This window comes from Physeter macrocephalus, chromosome 4 (genome assembly GCF_002837175.3).
Source record: "Physeter macrocephalus isolate SW-GA chromosome 4, ASM283717v5, whole genome shotgun sequence".
NCBI classification, from domain to species: Eukaryota; Metazoa; Chordata; class Mammalia; order Artiodactyla; family Physeteridae; genus Physeter; species Physeter macrocephalus.
Genome location: NC_041217.1, coordinates 132,106,164 through 132,116,101, shown reverse-complemented (window position 1 = coordinate 132,116,101; position 9,938 = coordinate 132,106,164). Strand labels below are relative to the sequence as shown.

Here is a 9,938-nt window from a genome sequence, read left to right as displayed (position 1 = left end):
GGAAATGATACAGCTATATTTTGGCTATTTCTTCCATTTCCCGGGTCCTCCCAGTAAACTCCCAGTAAGATTATTCCTGCATGCACTGCCTGGTGGCCCATGGACAGGATCCAGTACCTACTTAATTTACAATCTGTACAACTGACCTTATCAGTGTCCAGTGACCCCAGCTCTTTTTCAAGTCTGTGGCTGAGCCACGCTCTGTCCCAATATGAATAGCACACATGTAGTCTGGAACATTCTTAGAACAGTTTCCTTCCCCTTGGCTACCTTCTATTCATCTTTTCTGGCTTAGCTCAAAGGTCATTCCCTCAAGAAAAGATTCCCTGACCCACCAAATAGGTCATGTCTTATTTTATGGTCTCATGGGATGCTAAATTTCTCTATCAGAGCACTTATCAAAAATTGTAATAAGGTATATGGCGTGCAATTAGTTTTTATTCTCTCCCTTCCTTTTTAGAATAAAAGCTCTGTAAGTGCAGGGGCTATCTGTCTTGTTTTCCTTTATCCTCAGTGCCTAGAATTCTACCTTATATGTAAAACACACAAAATAGACATTAACAGAGGAACGAGGAATAAGTGCATGGAACAAATAGTACCAACCGTATTTTGAACCATGTGAAGTCCTATGTCCTTTACTAGACCATGTCTATCTTTCAGAAATATAGAAATGACTCCAATGTGTTAGGCTGATGTGTTTTTTATGAGTCTGAGAGTGTCCTGATAAGTGTGCCAAGATCTGGCACCATGGCCACCCAACTTGGCTAGCAAGCTCTTCATTTTTCTAATGTGACATGCCTAATCCATCCACCAGGTGCTCTTGCACTTGTGTATGTCAACCTCTGCTTACCTACAGAGGGCGGTGTGCCCCTCACCAGCTATGCGCCCTTAACTGGCTACTTGACCTTCCTTTTCTTATCTGTACAATGAGGACATGGCACCTAGATTAGAGATTTCCTTTCCCACTGTGAAGAGGATGTGTAAACTTCTGCCTAAACTTAGACACCATCACAGAAATAAAGAGGAAGAGGGGAAACACCTTGAGAAGGAAAATGTGGTCCCGATAGTCTTAATAGCAGAATACACAGAATATTTACCTGGGACAGTTTTCAACTCAGAGACTACATTACCTTTCTTTTATCTTTTCTTTTCTTTTTTAAGAAACTGTTTTCTGCTAATCTTATTTCCATTGTGTTTAAAGCCTGGGGAAGAACAGCTTAAGACCACTCAGTGGTTGTTCCTACCCTTTCAGTGGCCTGAGCCGTGGGAGCTGCAGGCCAGTCCTCAGTGGCGGGCTGAGGGCTCCCGGCTCGTGCAGGAACTTCTGGGCAGGCACAGCGGCACCTGCGCCTTCAGACCCGTCTGTGACCGCGGGTAGAATACAGTGAACTTGGGAGCTGCAGCTGTCCATTCACCCTGATGCTCCTCCTTGGCCATGGCCTTCTCAGCATGGCCTGCTCTTCCTTTTCAGTCTCTCCAGCACCTCTGTAGAAGCAGAGATCAGGCGTGACCTCCCACGGTGTGCACACGGGATGGTACCACACATGTGCAGAACTTCCTGGGCCAGGATCCACCACCTCACACCCACTGAGCGACTTCCCTTGTTGCTGCAAGGATGGCAGTGTCCACAGGGCGCAGAGGAGAGTCTGTGTTACAGGGAGCAGTGGTAGGTGGGTTAACGTACAACACCTCTGGGAGAGGCTGGTCGTCAGCCCTGGGATCAGTAACCCCCAGAAGACGCGGCCCCCGGAAGGCTGCCCGGATCTGGTTAGTGAAGGTTCCAGGAGTGAAGCGGACAGCAATAGGAGTGGCTCCAGTGACAGCAGCGAACTTCAGCACAGCCCTCTGGCCAGTGTTCCTGGAAGATATGACACTGATCAGTCAGTTTTTAAATGGTAACAATGGCACAAGCCATCTGCAGAAGCTTCTCCCAGGTCCCCTTCAGATCTGTAATGTAGATGCCATCACTTTTCCTTTAGGAGATGTATTGTTCGATTTGGAAGTCAAGGTTGGTGCCACCTAAGTGGGTTCCTGCTGCTTGGAATTTGAGGACATCCTCCTCCTTCATCTGTGGGACATCAAGGGTTCTAAACTTTGTGAACGTTTCCCTTTAAGTTACAATGAGAACCCAAGACAATGCTGTATGGACTCCTCTCTGGGTAAGTGAGGAAAGGCTGCATTACCTTTCATTGGCAAGTCTGAAGTTTTCTTCATCCATCAACAAGCATGGGATCTTGAGAGCAAAATGGATCCAGAAGGAAAATGTCACTTTCAGTTATAACATCAAGTTTCATTGAGCCTAAACCAAAGTTTCAGTCTCACTCCCAATTTAAACGTTCTGTTTTTCCCAACATCCCCTGATTTGCAACCCTCAACAGAGACCTGAGTCATGGGCAGGAATCTTCAGCGGGGAGTGAGAAGTGTATGTCTGGGTGTATTCTCCTCACTTCTACTGGATCTCCAGATTTGGGGTAAAAGAGAGGAGAAGAGGAAGAAGAGAGAGAAACATCCTTTCCTAGTGCTGACGTTAATGTCTTATGTCTCCCTTGGCTACTCCTGCCTGTCTCTAGAGGCTTCCATACCCTGGTCTTTGGCCAGTTGCCTGTGGATTACTTGGAGGCACCCTGAGGACCTACACACTGTGCAGCCCCTGACATTCATGTGAGTGACACACAATCCAGCTGATATCTTGCCCTCCTCCACTCTCAGCTTTTGCAATCACCTTACTGCCATTTTCTGCTGGGATGACCTTCAAGGAGCTTTAAATCTAGTTACCTTCAAAATATCCTCTGGGCCCGTGGAAAACTCAGGCATCCCTTCCATGCTGAAGAGTGACATCACTGCTCCTCTGTGGTTTTTTCTCCTCACCCTGCTGTTGTCAACTGCTCCTCTGGCTCCCACCTTCAGGGTTGCTCAGACAAGCCATGCAGGGCTCACATATGCCCCCACCTATAGGGAAGGGATCATGTGTCAAAATCCCAAGAACTTTCTCACTCTCCTCTGCTTGGGAGGCAGCACCTCCATGGGCCTGAGACTGTCTATAACTCAGCCAGCATCCAGAGAGGAGTGAGAAGCCAGGTTCCCCTTCCTGCAGGCATCCCCGATTTCTTGGAGTGGTTCTCTTAGAGCTAGTCTCATCTGACCTAAGAAGTGAGTAACTCATGGGGAACAGAGGAGTGATGACACAACAGTTCATATGCAACCAACAACTCATTAGTAAGAAGTTCCTACTTAAGCAAACTGAATTTGAGTTTCTTACCTTTTCTTATATAGGTGGTGGGGTATTGCAAGGCTATCTGGTCTACCTTTTAATAACGTCTGCATATGTACCTAGCATCTCCATTTTAGAATGTGAGGGTTCTTTCAGCTTTGCAGCTGTAGCCCAAAGTCCATGACAAGAGGAGCCCCATTTAACATCCTGTTAAATAAATTTAAATATATATAATATAATATTTTACCAAATTTGGATCATATATTTTATAACTTCCTTTTTCTTACTTAAAGATGTATTGCGAAATTTCCCTTGTTACGAAATGTGCTCTGAAATGTTATCTTTAATACCTGTGAGAGGGAGACAATCTCTCACAGCATCAGTAGTATTCAGGCTGGGTCTAAAAGGGTGAGTCATAGTTTTCTAGGGAGAGAAAAGGGAAACCTCTATTAAAAGATATAGACTCAAGAAAGCACATCAAATGTTTTGGGAACTGGGAGGAGGAGGAGGAAGGGACTTGATCTACACAATCCTGTGAAATTGGAGGGTAAATACTTATTACTGCTATGATTACTACTACTATTATGATTCATTTTATTTTCAAAAGAGGAAACTGAGGCTTAGAGTAAGAGATCTGTCAGTGGTAAAGCCAGAATTCAAAGTTAAGACTTCTGGAACCTAAGAGGAAACTGAATATAAGAAGGAAAGTTAGAAATCAAGGAGCCCAAAGTCATGACAAGGAGAAGGGGTATACTAAAAGTGAGAGGGTGAGAAGGGAAGGAAAACCCTCTCTCCGTCTCTAATTCAATCCCCGTTGTTCTCAGAGAGGCTTGGGAAGTTGACCACCAACTTCTCTCATCGGATGAGTAAAGTGTAATAAATGCATGCTTTTCCTTTTTGTACAAATGTGAAGTCATTTCCAAAATTAGCCCTGTCCAACTGTTAAAACCCCCAAGTTCCCAAACTCTCTCAACAGGAAACAAGCAGTGGACATCCAGATGTTTCTCCTCCCAGTGTTTGTGTAGTCTTTGCATTTATCTTTTTCTTGTCAAATCATGACTTTATGAAATGCTTTATTATGGTGATTGGTCATATGCACAGAAGTCCTAGGAAGGGGAACTGAGGGCAGCCTGGGTATGGGGTGACACATAGCTCCTTAGCCAATGATCCATCTCGGAAAACCATTTCTGAGAGCCACACTTCCAGCAAATGCTCAGAGTTAAGGAATTCACCAAGTATGGGACTCAGTTGAGACTGCTCCTTTCCTTTATGAAGAGAATTAGCACAAGGAACAACCCTGATGAACCGCCCTTTGGAGGTAAGGAGAAGGATCTGCCTGAAAATAATGCAATCTACCAAAGGCTGTGAATACCAAAAGGACATATTCCTGCAGGAAGAGAGGTGAATGGAAGATGGGATGGTAAATAATAAACAGACTATCACCTTGGGTATCATTAGTTATCTCTCACCTTGTGCCAAGGAGTAGGCTATAAAGCGTCAGAATTTTACATACACTGCCTCTGCTAATCCTCAGAACAATCCTAAGAAGGAAGTACTATTTTCCTGCCCTGTTTATAGATGAGGAAACTGAAACCCAAGACAGGTTAAGAAACTGAAAATGTTATACATCTAGTAAGTGCCTGCGCTGGGAATCCAACCTAGGTCTCAGTCCAAAGAGACTATACATTTGACTCATCATTATATTGTGAGTGCAATGGACATAATTCTATTATATGAAAAAAAAAGGGGGTGGGGACACTTTTTGTTCTGATTCTCCAAGGAGGAGATGGGATTTTGCCTCAGTTTCTAACAACACCAGAACTGTCTGTTTTTCTCTCTTTTAGTAACATTTTAATGAGGGTCTTTCTCTTCCTTCCTCTATGGCACCTATTTTGCTTAGGCATTGGGGTCACTTTTGATCACTTTTCTTGTGTTGTTTTTAAGCTGGCATTGTTTCATTCTTTCTTTGAATCCCAAAGAAAGATATGAAAGGCAAACAGCACATACCTGACAGGTCACAGCGATTAGCAATGGAAACAACAAACAAACAAACAAACAAACAAAACAGCTACAGGATTAGATCCTAGAAGCCTTTCTCCTGCCAGGTAACTGGTGACCAAAGTGATCAGACTTTCAACTCAAATCACACTGGATTATTTGATCTTTTTTCCTCCTTTTTAATTATGGTCTTAGCCAAAACTCCATGTTCTTTGTCCCACTCTTAAAGTGAGGGAAGGAAGAAAAAACAAAGATAAATATAACCAACTTTATTTGGATCTGCTATGTCTCATTAGCAATTTTATGGTTTGGGTATAGAGTAATACTTAGTCCAGAGAAGGCATTTGCTCTTTCTGATTTATTTTTTAAACTAAATGTTTAATTGTTTTGTTCCCTTTGGCCTCACTAGAGAAAGGTCTATATCCTCCATGCACATACTGTAAGAATGGGCATCAACAGAAGTCAAACATCTGCTCACCAGACCTGCCCCTAAGTCTTCTTCTTAAGCACCAGGGGAAGAATCTCAAGTTAGTCTCCAGTTTGACTTTGCAAGAATGCTGCAGAATCCTCTGTAGTGTTTTTGCCTCTCACCTTTCCTGGGAGTTTATAGGGGGCTTTGAAGTTCCTCTGAACAAACAGGGTCTCTGTGTTTCACTATTGCTGAGCCAACCCTGGGGCCTTGGTTCCATCAGCTCCTTATTAAGTGTTTAGTAATTCCAGTTTCCACCTTTTGGTCTGGCTTGCTTTGTACACATCTGGAGAGAATTAGCTCCCAGGCCTCTGTAACACACCCATTTTGTGGTTCTAGGGAGAATTGTGTGCTAGGGGATGTTGTTGCCGTTAACGAGCTTTCTTTATGGTGTTTAACTGTAAAAGGTACCCTCATTAATATCAACAGACAAAGAGAAAGTGAGGCTGTTCCACCTCTATTTAGCTCTTGCCTTCTTGACTGTGGCGAGCCCTTCTTGCTGAAAAAGAAAGAATAAATATCACGAAAATGGGAATGAAGTACAAGGTAAAAAGAGTACATCATAATAATAATAATAACAACAATAATGTCCAGACACTTGAAATGAGTAGAAGTCTATCCTTGCCCGATTCATGTGACTACATGTGCCTTTTAAGCTCTTGAAATGTGGCTGGTATATATGTATTAAGGTTTACTCCAAGTATAAACCACACTCTAGATTTGGAAGACTTAGCATAAAAAATGTAAAATATCTCAATAATTTTTACATAGATTATGTTTTGAAATGATAATAACTTGGAGATATAAGGTTAAAATTAAATTTACCTGTTTCTTTTTAGTTATTTAATGTGGCTATTAGAATTTTTTTAATTATGTAAATGGCTCATCTGTGTGTTTTGCATCATTTCTATTAGACAGCAGTGCACTGAAGGACCAGACAAATGATTTAACAGGGTATGACTCTGGACTTGCAAGAGTCCCATGACTTGGAATCCATGTGACATTAAAGTGAACAGGAGAGATGTCAAAAGAAGTATTAAGAAAATGTCATACTGAATCTCAACAAACAGGAAAAGGTGGCTATTGGAAACTACTGACTGGTAAGCTTTTTCTCAGTACAAAATTCTAGAATCAATTATTAAACACAACATTTATAAGCAAATTAGAAAACAAGTAGATAAGTACAAGAAACCAGCCGAGTTCACTAAAAACAAGACATACCGCATCAAATTCACTACCATTTTTGCTGAAATGGTTGCACTGACAAATCTAGGGAAATAGATAAACATGCCTGATTTCAGCAAACTATTAGACAAAACTTCTCATGACATCCCTGCAGACAAATTTCAGACAGTTGTGTTGGATAACAGTAATTAGGTAAAACCACAACTGGTTGAATATTTGTATTTAGTCTTTAAAATTTACCTATAGGAAGGTCTATAGGGGAGGTCACAAAACTAAAAATTAATTGAATTAATATGACGGTTACCAAAATCAATACTCAAAAGAGAATGCATCAGTAATGGGAATATGGCATACAACCACCATAAATGTAAAGTGCTTAGCTCATAAAATGAATTGTGTAGATACAGCACTAAGGTAGCCTGGCTTGAAAATAATTAATTAATGACAAGAATTAATTTTTTTAACTAAATGTGAACTATACTTGTGGAAAAATATCACAGGAAGTAGTAGTCCCACTTTATTGTACTTAATTGGCTAAATCCAGAATATTTCGTTCAGTTCTTGGATAATTACAACGGTGGGGTGTGGACAGTCTTAACAATGAGAAAATGAAGGCCCTACATGAAGGCTGACAAAGAGGAGTCATGGTGGCTGTGACATGAGAGCTGTGCTCAATGCTATCACTTGGAGAGTGTGCACATTCTGCTTTGCTACAAAATACAGGCAGATCCCAGAACAATTAGTGGAAGTTACAGGAAAGGTAGGAACAGACCATTGTGAAGAAGAATTTTTGGAGCTCTCCATGGGGAGAGACTGGGTTCCTATGGCATTCATCAGGAATGTTAGAGAAGATACTTCTACACTGGAGAGAGATCAAAATAAGTGAGATCTTTAAATTTCCAATTCTAAAATCAGAAATCCTGTTAGTATAGGGAGTCTTTAAATACTCTACACATTTCTGCTTCGGTGAGATCAAGCTAAGTATCATCTGGAAGTTTCTTGAAAATGATGAGGCACCAGAAATTAGACTATCAGGAAACCTTGTACGTTCTGGCTCTCTGTGTATGTTTGGGTGTGGGGATGAAGCAAAGCCCTGCTTTATAGGATTTACCGATTTCTGTGGTGTAAATACTCCTACCACAGCAAATTTTAAGCTACCCACAGTTTCACAACTGGCTCACAAATTTCCTGAAAGTTTAACATGGCTTTCACAGTCAGTATGAGCTGGCTCTATTTATCTGCTACTAACCCATCACCTGGTGGTCAGAATGTGGTGTCAGCAAGACAGATTCGATCAATCAAATGTTGGGTATTGTTTTTTGTTTTTTCATGTTTTCTATGGGTCACACACTATGAAAATTGTTAATATGTGACATGGTATTTTCCCTCAAAGAATTTAAGGCCAACTAGTAGGGGAGGAGAATGGGTTGGGGGGACAAAGATTAACACACACAGAACAAATAGAGTATTTTAGGACATAGTACAGGAGCTGACCATATAGGTCTATGCTGGTAAAGCTGTGAAGGCACAAGAGCTAATGTTTATTGAGCGTTGAAATGCTCCATGTTCAGTGTGAGCCGCTTTTCATAACTCAAGACTCATAATCTTAACCCTGTAAGGTAGCCATTGTGCCATCATATGAGTGAGGAACCAGAGCTCAAAAATATCAAGACGTGGGCTTCCCTGGTGGCGCAGTGGTTGCGCGTCCGCCTGCCGATGCAGGGGAACCGGGTTCGCGCCCCGGTCTGGGAGGATCCCACATGCCGCGGAGCGGCTGGGCCCGTGAGCCATGGCCGCTGGGCCTGCGCGTCCGGAGCCTGTGCTCCGCAAAGGGAGAGGCCACAGCAGTGTGAGGCCCGCGTACCACAAAAAAAAAAAAAAAAAAAAAAAAAAATCAAGACGTGAACCTGAGGCCACACCACTGGTAGGAACACAAGACCCGCTGAATCTACACCTCCAGTTCATTCCACCGTTCTGTGCTTTGCATCTTCAGGGAAGGAGGAGGTAAGCCTGGGATGGTGTGGCTCCTGGCCCTGACTGAGCCAGAAAGCAAGGCAAGGCAGACGGCACAGAGGCCGTGCTCGCAGTCCCCACCCATACACGCTGAAATGCTGCTCCATCAAACTGACTGGGATGTCGATTTTGAGTTTTTATTAAAAGTTCCAGGGCTTCCCTGGTGGTGCAGTGGTTGAGAGTCCGCCTGCCGATGCAGGAGACACGGGTTCGTGCCCCGGTCCGGGAAGATCCCACGTGCCACGGAGCGGCTGGGCCCGTGAGCCATGGCCGCTGAGCCTGTGCGTCCGGAACCTGTGCTACGCAACGGGAGAGGCCACAACAGTGAGAGCCCCGTGTGCCGCAAAAAAAAAAAAAAAAAGTTCCAGCTGTGTGAGTTACGGCAGTAAATAGCTCCCTGAGCCTCAGGTCCTCTTCTTCCATAAAATGAAAAGCAATACTATCTAATTTACACTTTGCTGAGATTAAATGTGTTAATTTTACAAAACACCTAGCACAATGGCCAGCACAGAGGGAGCATTCCATAAATATTAAAATCCTTTCCCTCTACGCAGCTGCATGGTTCTCTCCCTAGCTGGACTGTCGTATGTGTCTTTATGTCTTCAGCAATTAGCACAGTGCCTGGCAGAGCCCAGGTAAGCCTTGTTCAGTTACAGCAGTGATTCATTCCTCTGGGCCCAGAAATACTTTTTACATTAAATAAAACAAATATATATAGACACATGTAAAGATCCATTCCAATGCTGAGAAGACAGTGTACGCTTTTCTCGGGGCTGGTCATTCCATACAAATGAGGACATCCTGATGGTCTGCTCTGCTCAGCCTGAAAGCTGTCTCTATCTCTTTATTAACTTCAACGAGGTGTCATCTTGCTGCCATGATCTTTCCATTCTAGGGAGTTGTTTGTCCCATTACAGTAACAAGTGATGGGGCTGAGGTTGCCACTAAGAGTTCAAGGAAGAGTGTCATAATGGAGGCTAGAGTTCGAGTATGACAGTTCAAGGCAAGTTCAGTCAAGGAAACCAGTGGTGAAGGTCACGGGGCTGTTGGTGAGGCCCTCAG

At 43.0% G+C, this 9,938-nt stretch overlaps 1 pseudogene; it reads right to left on the bottom strand.

Moving 5' to 3' along the window:
- Positions 1–1,217: 1,217 nt before the first annotated feature.
- On the bottom strand, positions 1,218–2,218 carry LOC102980403 (40S ribosomal protein SA-like; annotated as a pseudogene).
- Between the last annotated feature and the right edge of the window lie 7,720 nt (positions 2,219–9,938).